The sequence below is a fragment of the Erpetoichthys calabaricus genome, chromosome 9 (assembly GCF_900747795.2).
Source record: "Erpetoichthys calabaricus chromosome 9, fErpCal1.3, whole genome shotgun sequence".
NCBI lineage: Eukaryota > Metazoa > Chordata > Cladistia > Polypteriformes > Polypteridae > Erpetoichthys > Erpetoichthys calabaricus.
In genome coordinates, this window is record NC_041402.2 from 19901960 (window position 1) to 19915729 (window position 13770).

At 38.5% G+C, this 13770-nt stretch overlaps 1 protein-coding gene across 3 annotated transcripts in view; it reads right to left on the minus strand.

Annotated features, from left to right (window-relative positions):
• Positions 1–13770, minus strand: part of LOC114657387 (astrotactin-2-like) — a 2479169-nt gene that overhangs the window by 1086010 nt on the left and 1379389 nt on the right. The window lies entirely within an intron of this gene.

The window sequence follows — 13770 nt, forward strand, 5'->3', positions numbered from 1 at the left end:
CTGGCTATATAAACGTTTGTGTTGACACTGTGGTACCAAAAGTATGTTGCTTTCCAAACAATATGCCCTGGATTACTAAGGAGTTAAAAGGTTTCCTGCATGACAAAAGAGAACATTCAAATCCAATGACAAAGAAACTCTGAAGGACACACTGCAAGTGTTAAAGAAAAGCTGAGTGAAGGAAAAAAAGCTTACAAAGCTAAAATAGAAAACAAACTCACTCAGAATAACTTGAAACATGTATGATAAAGACTAGACAAATTTAATGGGCTCAAGCAATTCAGGGTTCCGGTTCTAGAAGGGGAAGTGGACAAATCTAACGCCCTGAAACCAATTTCTTAATTGATTTTTCCTCCCACTGCCACTTTCTTCCAAAGGCCAGTCTGCCCATACTGCCCCTACTACATCAATAACTCCTACCACATTAACTGAAATGGCCAGTGACGAGTCCACCTCTTACCATCAGTGTGGGCTTTTACACAACTAAAGACCAAGTGAGGAGACAACTGAGGAAGCTACATACAGGAAAAGTCACAGGATCAGATGAAGTCAGTCCTCAAGTTCTTAAGCCTTGTGCTGAACAATCTGCTGGTGTCCTCTGTCACCTGCTCAGTCTGTCCCTAAGGCCCCAGAAGGTGCCACTGCTGTAGAAAACATTCTGTTCCAAAGTTGGCAGGTGCCAGTTCAACTAATGATTTAATTTAACCAATGGCACTTGTGTCTCACATCATGAAGACCCTAGAGAGACTTGTCCTGGACTATATGAGTCCTCTTGTGATAGACCACTTGGACCCACTTCAGTTTGCCTATCGGACAAAGACTGGAGTGGAAGATGCAATTATCCATCTGCTCCACGAGGCTTATTATCACCTGGACAAAGCTAGTAACATTGTGAGGATTATGTGTTTTGATTTCTCCAACTCAGACATATGCAGGTTTTTTAACTTTAACTTTTAATTTCTTTATTTTTGAGTCTATGTTGTTCTGGATAATGGACTATACAGTATGTCGGGCAGACCACAGTTTGTGAGACTCAAGGACTTCGTTTCTGATACGGATGTGAGCAACAATGGAGCACCACTAGGAACAGGCCTGTCTGCATTTATCTTCACTCTGTACGCCTCTGACTGCAAATATCACACCAGGTTATGTTACTTGCAGAAGTTCTCATGATTCTGCACTTATGGGGTATTGATAAGCGGGATGAGCCAGAGGAGAGCAGTCAGTTGGAAAACTTAATTTCTTAGTGCAGAAAGAACTGTCTGCAACTTAACATCAACAAAACCAAGGAACTGGCTATTGATTTTTGCCGCACCAAAGATCATCTATGTCCTGGGTGTGGATGTAGAGGTCATGCGTTCCTACAAGTACATCAGGGTCCACATCAATTGCAAGTTGGCCTGGTCTCATAACACAGGGGAACCATATACAAAATAGTGGAGCAGGCTCTTTTTCCTTAGGAAACTGTTCCTTTAATGTGTGTAGTGACATCCTTCACTTCTTCTACAACTCTGTGATTGCCATTCCAGTTTTCTACACTATGGTGTGCTGGGTTGGTAACATCACTTCAAGAAAGGCCCACCAAATTAACTAGTTAATTAAAAAGGCAGCTCAATTATGGGCACACTCTGCACACCCTGTAGGTTGTAACAAAGGAGATAATTCAAACAAAACCGAGTGTCATTATAAACAATTCTGCACATCTTTTCTCTAATACACTAACATTGAAGACTTTTAGCCAACGAATCATTCAGCAGAAGTGTGTCAAGAAACACTATGGGGGGCTTCTTAATACCAACTGTAATACACCTGCATAATGCCTCACTGGGACTGTGACTGACAAATCAGATGTTTCTCTATCTATCTATCTATCTATCTATCTATCTATCTATCTATCTATCTATCTATCTATCTATCTATCTATCTATCTATCTATCTATCTATCTATCTATCTGTCTGTCTGTCTGTCTGTCTGTCTGTCTGTCTGTCTGTCTGTCTGTCTGTCTGTCTGTCTGTCTGTCTGTCTGTCTTTGCATGTAGGATGTTGATAGTAGTTTTAACACTTGTAACACATCTGGAGACAACTCGTTTAAATGTTTGTAGTGAATTGCAGCATATTGAAATGGCTCCGCACACAGGGTTAATTCTTAAACGCACATTAAATGTTCAGGGTCACAGTGTCCCATTTCTACATATGTATTAGACAAATACATAAAATATGGAAAGATAGGAGTGAGAGAGAAAAAGAAAATGAACAAAAGACTTGACACTGAGAGAAAACAGAAGGCTAAAATTGCTCTTATCAATTCAAGAGCTCTATACCTGACTCTTAATGATTAATTTACATATCTTGCTGTTATTTCAACTTTTATGTCACTTAAATTAAAAGAATGAAAATAAAAGACAATTCCAGTCAGTGAGCAGCCTGCCATTCTTAAGTGTTTGATATGTGGGGTACAATAAGGACTGTGAGACAGGTAAGATGTTACAGGTAAAAGTTATAATGCTGGTCTTAACTTTTCTTTCTACCCCTCATTAAGAACTGAACTTTAGAAGTTAGTTGGTACTTTTTGTTTTAGATGCACATTACATCTCATAGCATAGTAAAACAGTGGATAAGCCTGTGAGAGACTGACACCAAATTTAGGGTTGGATCCCACCTTGTGCCAGATGCTGACTTGGTGAGCAAGACCTGCACTTGGTAAGCATGTTAGACAATGGATGGATGGATAGATGGGTTTGTATGGGTTGTGCGTACAGAACGACTGATGATTTACAAGGTATGATTAAAAAAAAATCTATTACAGTAAAAGAAACATTGCCATTAATTCCCTTCAAAATACTCCCCCTCACTTTGAACACACTTATCCCATCGTTCCTGCCACTTTCTGAAGCAGTTCTAGAAGTCCTTTTTCTTGAGTGTCTTTAGTTGCACTGTCATGGCTGCCTCAATGTCCTGAATCAATTTGAAATGTTACCTTTCATGGTTATTTTGACTTTGGGGAAGTGTCCCAGATCCGGTGAAAAAGGTGGATGAGGACACACCGTAAAGTTTGTATCTATCTATCTATGCATGTAGGATGTTGACAGTAGTTTTAACACTTGTAACACATGTGGAGATAAGGCGTTTAAAAATGTGTAGTGAATAGTGGCAGATCGAATAAGACTTCGCACACAGTCTATCTATCTATCTATCTATCTATCTATCTATCTATCTATCTATCTATCTATCTATCTATCTATCTATCTATCTATCATCTATCTATCTATCTATCTATCTATCTATCTATCTATCTATCTATCTATCTATCTATCTATCTATCTATCTATCATATAGTGCCTTTTCTATCTATCTATCTATCTATCTATCTATCTATCTATCTATCTATCTATCTATCTATCTATCTATCTATCTATCTATCTATCTATCTATCTATCTATCTATCTATCTATCTATCTATCTATCTATCTATCTATGCATGTAGGATGTTGACAGTAGCTTTAACACTTGAACACATCAGGAAAAATAACGTGCTTAAAAATTTGTAATGAATAGTGGCGGATTGAAAATGCTTCGCCCACTGTCTGTGTATCCATCTACTGTATCTATTATATAGTGCTTTTCATATCTATCTATCTATCTATCTATCTATCTATCTATCTATCTATCTATCTATCTATCTATCTATCTATCTATCTATCTATCTATCTATCTATCTATCTATCTATCTATCTATCTATCTATCTATCTATGTCATCTTATAGTTGCTAAACCTCCAACATTACGCACATTAAAACCTTGTTTCTGGTCAAATGGAAATTTCAATTCCAGTTCAAATGAAAACTCCACAGATTTGCACTGTAGGCTGTGCTCATTAAAATCTGTTCATTCCATGCTGCAAGTAGCCAAACTTTTGGGATGAGAAATCCTGCAGCATTGGCTTAATTAGACCCTCTTATCACGGACAGATCTGGTTTTGCACAGCTTTCATCCGCTCTCTAATTAAAGTTTACACCTTTTTACAAATTTTCATTTTCTTCCTCTGTGCAATTCTGAAGGCGAGCCACATCCAGCTGATGCTGGTTATGAGGCCCGATTTCTAATTTAAAGTGTTGCAGACTTTTTTGAGTACAGTTTCATTAGGCTTAAAAAGATGTTCAGACTGATGAAAGCAGGAACCTCAAGGGGAGAAAAGACATCACATTCCTTTTTTCTTTTGGCCTATGATGAAGGCTACATATGCAAAAATATTTCTCTAACCTTCTTTGCTAATTTTTTAGCATGGAGATAACCTTTACTTATTTTTTTTTTCTTGGAAATATCAGTATTAAAAAGAAGGATACAAAGAATGCAGATTTGCCTTTTTTAAAGAGTGTCATTGGTGAGATGTCACTCAGACCCTTGTGCCTTTCCATGTCATGTCCTCAAAAGAACAGACTGGCCGCAAATCCAGGGCCTCTGCGTCAAGATGTGGCAACTCACCCAACTCAATGATTAGTCACATATTAACACGTTATCAGAAGGCACCGGTATCTAAGGCATGACAATATCTGAGGCAAAATGGAGTAGCGTTCCTGACCTTAAGTTGGATTAAGTTAGTCAAACGTTAACCCTTTTCTCTGATGAGTGAAATGATTCAAGTGAAACTGAGCTGTCCATAAACCTAAAATAGTGTTAAGGTGCTAGAAGGTAATGTTTATATTGTAACAAAATCAAATCAAATCAGAATGGTACAGGAAGAATGCAACTTAAACACCAGAAAAGAGTAATCACTGATGCTCCTTTGGACTTTCCTGTATGGTCATATCTGAACAAGTTGAAGCCATTCACTCGACTACCCCAAAGAACCTCAAACTCTTCTCATGCTCTCATGTTCCAACTTTCACTGCTTTCCTAAACTCTGTCCCCTCTCTTTCCTTCCATTCAAGCTCCTGACTCCAAGGTCTATAGTAGACTGTCCAGAAGGGGCTGATAAAAACCTTTGAATAGAAACTACTTCTGGGAACATCTCAGTAATAATGTCTGATTTCATGAATAGTCTCCCAGGCTCCTAGAACATCCCACCCCAAGTTGCCTCAGGCGATCATACTGAAATCCAGAAAGGCACACAGTAACCAAAGTTCTGCTGCCATGTATGGGGGACTCCGAAAAATGTCAGATGTTTGACAAAGGAAAAGCGGTCATTCAATCCATCAAGCTTGTTTCGATAGCTAATATCTAAGTTGTCCCAATATCTCACCAGACACTTCTTAATAGCAGTCAACTGCAGGACTTGGTAATTTATTCATATTAATACAATGCTGTATGTATTCCAAATTATTCTATACACCTTGTGGCGGATGGCTGGGGCCCTTACCCAGCCAGGACACCTCAACACTGAAAGGACTGGGGGAGAGAACAAATTCACAGCATTACCGCCCCCAGAGCGATAGATGGCAGCCCCCCTGGCTTGCAGTGGGGCCTCAGGCTCCCACAGGGCTCCATGGGAGTTGGACCTTGTTGAAGCCCTGATGGTTTCCGTTGGCGCCACCAGGGGGTGCGGCAGATAGTGCTCAGCCCCGTGTGGCAACTCTTCCACCACCGGAAGAAGATCACCGGACACCTCGGGCACTTCCGGGTGCTTTTTAAAAGGAGCAATCTGACACTACTCCGGGAGCCAGAGTCAAGAGTAAGGGAGACAAAGCTTGCCAGGAGGAGTGGAGGTGGATTGAGAGGAAGAAAAGAAAGTGCTTTGTGCTGTATTTAGTGCTGTGAAATGTCCTGTGCTGGTGGGAAACAGGGGAAGGCGTTTCCCACAAAGAAAAAAATAAAACGTGTGTGCTGAACTTGTGTCTTCCATCTGTCTGTGTTGGGTTTGGGTGGCAGGAGCAACCCCTGCAGGCCACAACCTATAGTATGTAGTTTTGAGGCGTTCTCTTCTACCCCTCGGCAGTATAGATTTTGTGGCACCAACACGGCAATGGTGTCCAGTGAATACTGTGTATGGCCCTGCTCCTATGCTACATTATGTAAGTTCTACAGTCTGAATGGATCGCCTGAGGCCACAGCAGCACTCTTGGCCCTAGGAGGATTGCAATGTGACCTTGGCTGATTCAGCAGCCACTGTAAATTATTAAAGCCTACATCTGGGTACCATAAGAAGGAGGAGGAAGCTGTTAGTAGGTGCCTTGTTTGATCTTGCTGTTATTCCCCGCAGTGTTATAAGAAGTTTGTGAAATGATTCAAACATGACTCCTTTTTTTGATTACTTGTCATGTCTGTGCCTAATTGCTGGACAGCGGCAAACATGTAACTTTAGGCACACAGTGACTCCAAATATAAAACACACTACTGGGAATTCAAGTTCAAATTCTCTTCAAGCCTTTGTCTAAAAGCAGAAAGTGAGAGGGCTGAGTGGAGAAGAAGATTAAATAAAGGAGATGACAGCTTCATGCCTCCAAATGATATTCACATCATATTTATATAAGCATTAAAATTATAGAATTAGGTGGTAGTACCTATTTATTATTGTTTTTATCAAGATAATACGGGTGACCCTACCTGTATGTCAGTGCAAGCCTAATCACAAACTACAGGAGTGACATGAATATGTTTACACAGGGACACCATGGGCGATAAGCATTACAATCTTAATGTCTGTACTAAGTGGGTTCAGAAAGATGGTGATATTTAATTTGAGGAATATATTATATATTAAAATAATTTATGTCATACACTGAGCAAGTAAAAAGTAAGAATGTACTGTATAACTGCTGTGTTATAAATGACATGGTGTGACCTCTGCTCTACTATAATGTAGCACATGCCTGCACTATTCTAACTATATATAATGTAATGACATATAATGTCTGCGGTGAGCTGGAGCCCTGCCTGGGGTTTGTTTCCTGCCTTGCGCCCTGTGTTGGCTGGGATTGGCTCCAGCAGACCCCCGTGACCCTGTAGTTAGGATATAGTGGGTTGGATAATGGATGGACATATAATGTTAGTTAACAATGGTATTTCAGCATTTTTATTTATTCTAAATTCAAAATGAATGAACAAAGGTAACACTCCAGAATATGAGCTTTAAGGGCTTACAATAGTGCACTTGTCACTCCATCTATATAGTGCCTTTCACATCTATCTATCTATCTATCTATCTATCTATCTATCTATCTATCTATCTATCTATCTATCTATCTATCTATCTATCTATCTATCTATCTATCGATTATATAGTGCTTTTCATATTAATTTATTATATTGTGCCTTTTTTCATCTACTGTATCTGTCTAAAAAAAATAAAACAAATGAACTGTCTACCATGTAACTTTTTACTGGACCAAGCTAAGCTGGCAATTTTGAAAACACAGTTAGGGAACTAACACTAACCACTGATGAATTGCTTAAAGTGCTTAATCACAGCAGAAGGAAAATGGACATTGCTTATTTTAAAATGACAAATCAACTTTGGGACTCTGTGATGGACTGGCACCCTATCCAGGGTTTGTTCCTGCCTTGTGCCCTATGCTATCTGGAATAGGCTCCAGCAGACCCAACACGACGCTTTTGAGGACTAAGTGGGTTAGAAAATGACTGAATGACTTTGAGACTTTCAAGAAATATGGGGAATTAATGATGTTTAATTACCATTTGAATTTCCAGTGGTAAAGCCTTAGTGGAAAAATATGTAATGATTTCCGTATAAGAAGATACAGCTTTTGTGTTGCATAATTGTACAAGGTTGAAGGTTTCTTTAAAAAAATGACTCTATCTATCTATCTATCTATCTATCTATCTATCTATCTATCTATCTATCTATCTATCTATCTATCTATCTATCTATCTATCTATCACATTATATAGTGCCTTTCAGATCTATCTATCTATCTATCTATCTATCTATCTATCTATCTATCTATCTATCTATCTATCTATCTATCTATCTATCTAGCACATTATGTAGTGCCTTTCATATCTATCTATCTATCTATCTATCTATCTATCTATCTATCTATCTATCTATCTATCTATCTATCTATCTATCTATCTATCACATTATATAGTGCCTTTCAGATCTATCTATCTATCTATCTATCTATCTATCTATCTATCTATCTATCTATCTATCTATCTATCTAATTTGAACCATAAATGCAGCCCAGCAATATCTATCCATTATTATTGTTAAACTGCGGTCTATTAACAAATACTTAATTTTGACATAGATAGATAGATAGATAGATAGATAGATAGATAGATAGATAGATAGATAGATAGATAGATAGATAGATAGAAAGGCACTATATAATGTGATAGATAGATAGATAGATAGATAGATAGATAGATAGATAGATAGATAGATAGATAGATAGATAGATATAGATATGAAAGGCACTATATAATGTGATAGATAGATAGATAGAGAGATAGATAGATAGATAATAGATAGATAGATAGATAGATAGATAGATAGATAGATAGATAGATAGATATGAAAGGAACTATATAATGTGATAGATAGATAGATAGATAGATAGATAGATAGATAGATAGATAGATAGATAGATAGATAGATAGATAGATATGAAAGGCACTATATAATGTGATAGATAGATAGATAGATAGATAGATAGATAGATAGATAGATAGATAGATAGATAGATAGATAGATAGATACTTTATTAATCCCATGGGGAAATTCACAAAATTTAAGGAGGTTATATGCCTTCAAATGGCTACAAATAGGATCAGATGGTCGATTGGACTGTAAGTGGCAACCACGAAGAAAAAGGCAGTTGATGAAGGAAGCTCTATTGTTTGAAGAAAACAAAGGCAATTCTTAAGAAGAGGGAGCCGTGCATCAAGTAAGATTAATAAAGTCCAGGGCTTAAGACTAATCTGTATGACTTTCTGAGCAGAAAATATGCACACATTTTTAAAAGGCAGTTTATTTTTGGGCTACGGTTACTTATTTACTGTATTTAAATACCGTGATATCAAATTTTTTACAACCTTTACTCACTTCACTTATTCTGGTCAAAGTTATTTGTGATGAGTGGAGGTCTGTCATAACAGCAATGAGTGAAGACCTAAGCCCACCCAGGATTTTCATATGTGAGGTGTGATCAAAAAATATGGTGAATGTTTAAATAAAAAAAATGATTACGGTTAAAGACACATTGCCATTAATCCCCCTTGCTTCGAACACACTTTTCCCATAATTCTTTCTGAAGCAGGTCTGGAGGTCCTCTTTCATGAGTGTCTTTAGTTGCGTTGTCGTGGCTGCCTCGATGTCCTGCGTGTCAATCAAGATCCAGCATCAAGGTGAGGATGATTGTGTTTTTTGACCTTGATGGAGTTGTGCAAGTTGAGTTTGAACCCAGGAACACTAAGGGAAACTGTAAATATTATAAGGGCGTATTAGCGTGTTTAAGAAACAATATGTGAAATGGACAAACGGTTCCATCCTCCATCATGACAATGCTCGGTGTCAATTTCTGTCAAAGAAAAACTTTATGGTGCGTTCTCATCCACCTTTTTCACCAGATCTGCTGCTGGAGTATGTGAATTTCCCCTTTGGATTAATAAAGTATCTATCTATCTATCTATCTATCTATCTATCTATCTATCTATCTATCTATCTATCTATCTATCTATCTATCTATCTATCTATCTATCTATCTATAACATAGTGCCTTTCATATCTATCTATCTATCTATCTATCTATCTATCTATCTATCTATCTATCTATCTATCTATCTATCTATCTATCTATCTATCTATCTATCTATCTATCTATCTATCTATCTATCTATCTAAATACACTCAAGAAAAAGGACTTCCAGAACTGCTTCGAAAAGTGGCAGGAACGATGGGATAAGTGTGTTCGAAGTGAGGAGGAGTATTTTGAAGGGAATTAATGGCAATGTTTCTTTTACTGTAATACATTTTTTTTTAATCACACCTTGTAAATCATCAGTCGTTCTGTACGCACCACCCATAAAAACCCATCTATCCATCCATCCATTGTCTAACATGCTTACCAAGTGCAGGTCTTGCTCACCAAGTCAGGATCTGGCACAAGGTGGGATCCAACCCTAAATTTGGTGCCAGTCTCTCACAGGCATAGCCACTGTTTTACCATGCTATGAGATGTAATGTGCACCTAAAACAAAAAGTACCAACTAACCTCTAAAATTCATTTCTTAATGGGGGGTAGGAAGAAAAGTTAAAACCAGCATTATAACTTTTACCTGTAACATGTTACTTGTCTGACAGTCCTTATTGTACCCCACATATCAAACACTTAAGACCACTAATGGCAGGCTGCTCACTGACTGGAATTGTCTTTTATTTTCATTCTTTTACTTCAGTCCAGTTTATCACCAAAAGTGACGTAAAAGTTGAAATGACAGCAAGATATGTAAATTAATCATTAAGAGTCAGGTATAGAGCTCTTGAATTGATAAGAGCAAATTTAGCCTTCTGTTTTCTCTCAGTGTCAAGTCTTTTGTTCATTTTCTTTTTCTCTCTCTCTCCTATCTTTCCATATTTTATGTATTTGTCTAATATATAAATAGAAACTGAAAACTGTGACCCTGAAGATTTAAAGTGCTTTTAAGAAGAAACCCTGTGTGCGGAGCCATTTCAATATGCTGCTATTCACTACAAACATTTAAGCAAGTTGTCTCCAGATGTGTTACAAGTGTTAAAACTACTGTCAACATCCTACATGCAAAGGTAGGTAGGTAGATAGATAGATAGATAGATAGATAGATAGATAGATAGATAGATAGATAGATAGATAGATAGATAGATAGATAGATAGATAGATAGATAGATAGATAGATAGATAGATAGATAGATAGATAGATAGATAGATAGATAGATTATTGAAGGTTAGGGATTCTTCCCTGCACATAGATGTCCATGAACCCTGTCAGACAAGTGTACAGCTGTGTGCTACAACATAACAGCACTGCTATCTGTGTTTGTGGGCTTTTATATTAGCACCCACACATACAGTATGTTTTAGAATAGGATTTTTAAGTTTATATACCAATGCTTATTTGTATATCCAAATGATAATAAATAAAGTTACAGCAGAACACATTAGTTAGCTAAAACAATTAATTGTTAATGGCTTGTCTTTTTTCCTTCTTTCAAGTATGAAGCACTGTGTCAGGGCTGTCTGCAGCATGGCCCTTATCAGTGAAGCTGCATGCTGCCACTTACTGGCACAGTTGCCTATTATTTGAGCCTTACAGGGATGCTAGTGCAACAAGTAACCATTAACTGAATTATTAATTAGGCAGTCCAGTTTTCATATGTGGGGTTTCCTGATCTCAACTTGATTGTAAGAATTGATTAACCAAAAGGCCATCATTCTTTAATGGATCAGGCTTAGGACGTGAAAACAAAGGGAGGGATAATCAGGTGATGCTCACCTGAAGTGGCAAATCTGACCTTCGAGCCAAAGTGGTTGCTATGAGAAGATGGATTGGGAAGAAGATTATTATGGGGATGTCTACGGGGGCAAGGGTATTGTTATGAGAAAGTCTGGAACATCAGGTGATGGTTACGAGAAAAGGTGCTGAATGAGGTCATCATCATGAGAAACCCTGTACAGTAGATGGGGGGAAACAGTGTAAAGGGGGGACACTTTTGTGATAAGAATTGCTTGGGGCTCACTTCATGAACTGAGACAGGCTTTATATGCTCTGCAATTGTTTTCTGTGCTGTGCAATAATGTCTAAATTCTGACTGTCTTTCTGAAGACTCTGCTTGTTTTTTCTGAACTCAACAATAGATAGATAGATAGATAGATAGATAGATAGATAGATAGATAGATAGATAGATAGATAGATAGATAGATAGATAGATAGATAGATAGATAGATAGATAGATAGATAGATAGATAGATAGATAGATAGATAGAAACACTCACCAGAATGACCAAAAAGTAAGTAATACGTCTTCTGACTTGGCGATCACAGTTCAAGTGAAGCATTATGCAGGCAGATTACTGTTGCTATAAATTAGCCCCCATAGCATTTCTTGACACACGTCTGCTGAATGATTCCTTGTCTGAAAGTCCTCAGTGTTGGTGTGTTAGAGGGAGGATGTGCAGAATTGTTCATAATGGCACTCAGTTTTGTTTTCATTCTCTCCTCCTCTATTACCTTCAGGGGGTCCAATGTGTGTTACATAACTGAACCTGCCCTTTTAATTAGGCTGTGTTGTGAAGCTATCCTGGCTCAATTGGAAGGTAATTTCTTGCCTGGACAGAAAACCATAATGGAAGAACAGCAGGAGCAGAGACATAATCCTCCTGAAATGCCTTACAATCTTTTTTTTTTTTTTTTTTCTTTTTTTCGCCTTATACAATTTCTTGTATTAGGAATTTGGTAGTTTTCGCATACCCCTTGGGGTCAGAGCGCAGGGTCAGCCATTGTACAGCGCCCCTGGAGCAATTACAGGTTAAGGGCCTTGCTCAAGGGCCCAGCAGAGCAGGATCTCTTTTGGCAGTGACAGGGATTTGAACCGGCAACCTTCGGGATACCAGCGCAGATCCTTAGCCTCAGAGCCACCACTCCGCCCATTTCACCCAAGAAGAAAAAATAAGGGTAATGGATGAACTAGGAAAACATGGATTTTGGCAGTAGTTAATTCCCCTGCACGATAGGTGGCAGTGTACCTCCAGTCGGGTCACAGTTAGGACTCCTACAGGGTTGCATAGGAGTTGGAGTGTAGGAAAGCAGCCCTGTCAGGGCCCTTGGGTGGTACTAAAGGGCTCTGCCAGGGGAGGATTGTCCTGAATTGTGTATGACCCAGAAGTACTCCAAATGACCACTGCTGTGACATCAGAAGCATTCCTGGGAAGCCTGCTGCATCATGTCGAGGAGTGCTAGTCAGAAGGCAGCAGGCTAAACTCACTTGGAGAAAGGAAGGAAGGAGAAACAAATGTACTATTTAGGTATATTCTTGTGTTGATCTGGCTGGTGTTCAATTAGAAAGGTGCTTGATGACAATACATTCCTTCATTTGAGACATTTGGGGTTGTGCTGGGAGCTACTATGTCTGTGGATTGGTGCTCAGTGGTGCCCTCTTGTGGTAACATGGCCCAGCACAACCCAACCCAGAATATCACACTGGCCATCACAGAGTTGTAGAAGTTGTGAAGGATGTCAATACCCACATTAAAGGAATGCCATCTCCTAAGGAAGAAGAACTTGCTTTGCCCCTTGTCCTATAGTTCTTCTGTGTTATGAGACCAGTCCAACCTGTCATTAATAAGGACCACTGAGCACCTGTAGCAATGCACCACCTCCACATCAACTCTCTGCATGGTGACTGGGCATAGAAGCACTTTGGTGCAGAGAAAGTCAATAACCAGTTTGAAAATGTGAAGCACATTATGTAGATTATAATATTATAAAACAACACAAAATGAATAGCCACTCAGGTTAGTGTATTGCTGGTTCAGAACACCTGTAATGTACAAAGCGTATACAAAAAAAACAAATCTAGAAGTACAAACACAATACATATGCATCTGCTTCTAGACAAGACTCACCCTACAACAGCAGATGGCCCACATACTGTACCTACCAACTTCCTTATCGGCCACTAATTTTTACTTGTCAGCACTATATTGTTGTCCATTCATAAAAATATGAAGTAATTTATAAATTCATCCATTCATCCATTATCCAACTTGCTATATCCTAACTACAGGGTCACAGGGGTCTGCTGGAGCCAATCCCACCCAGCATAGGGCGCAAGG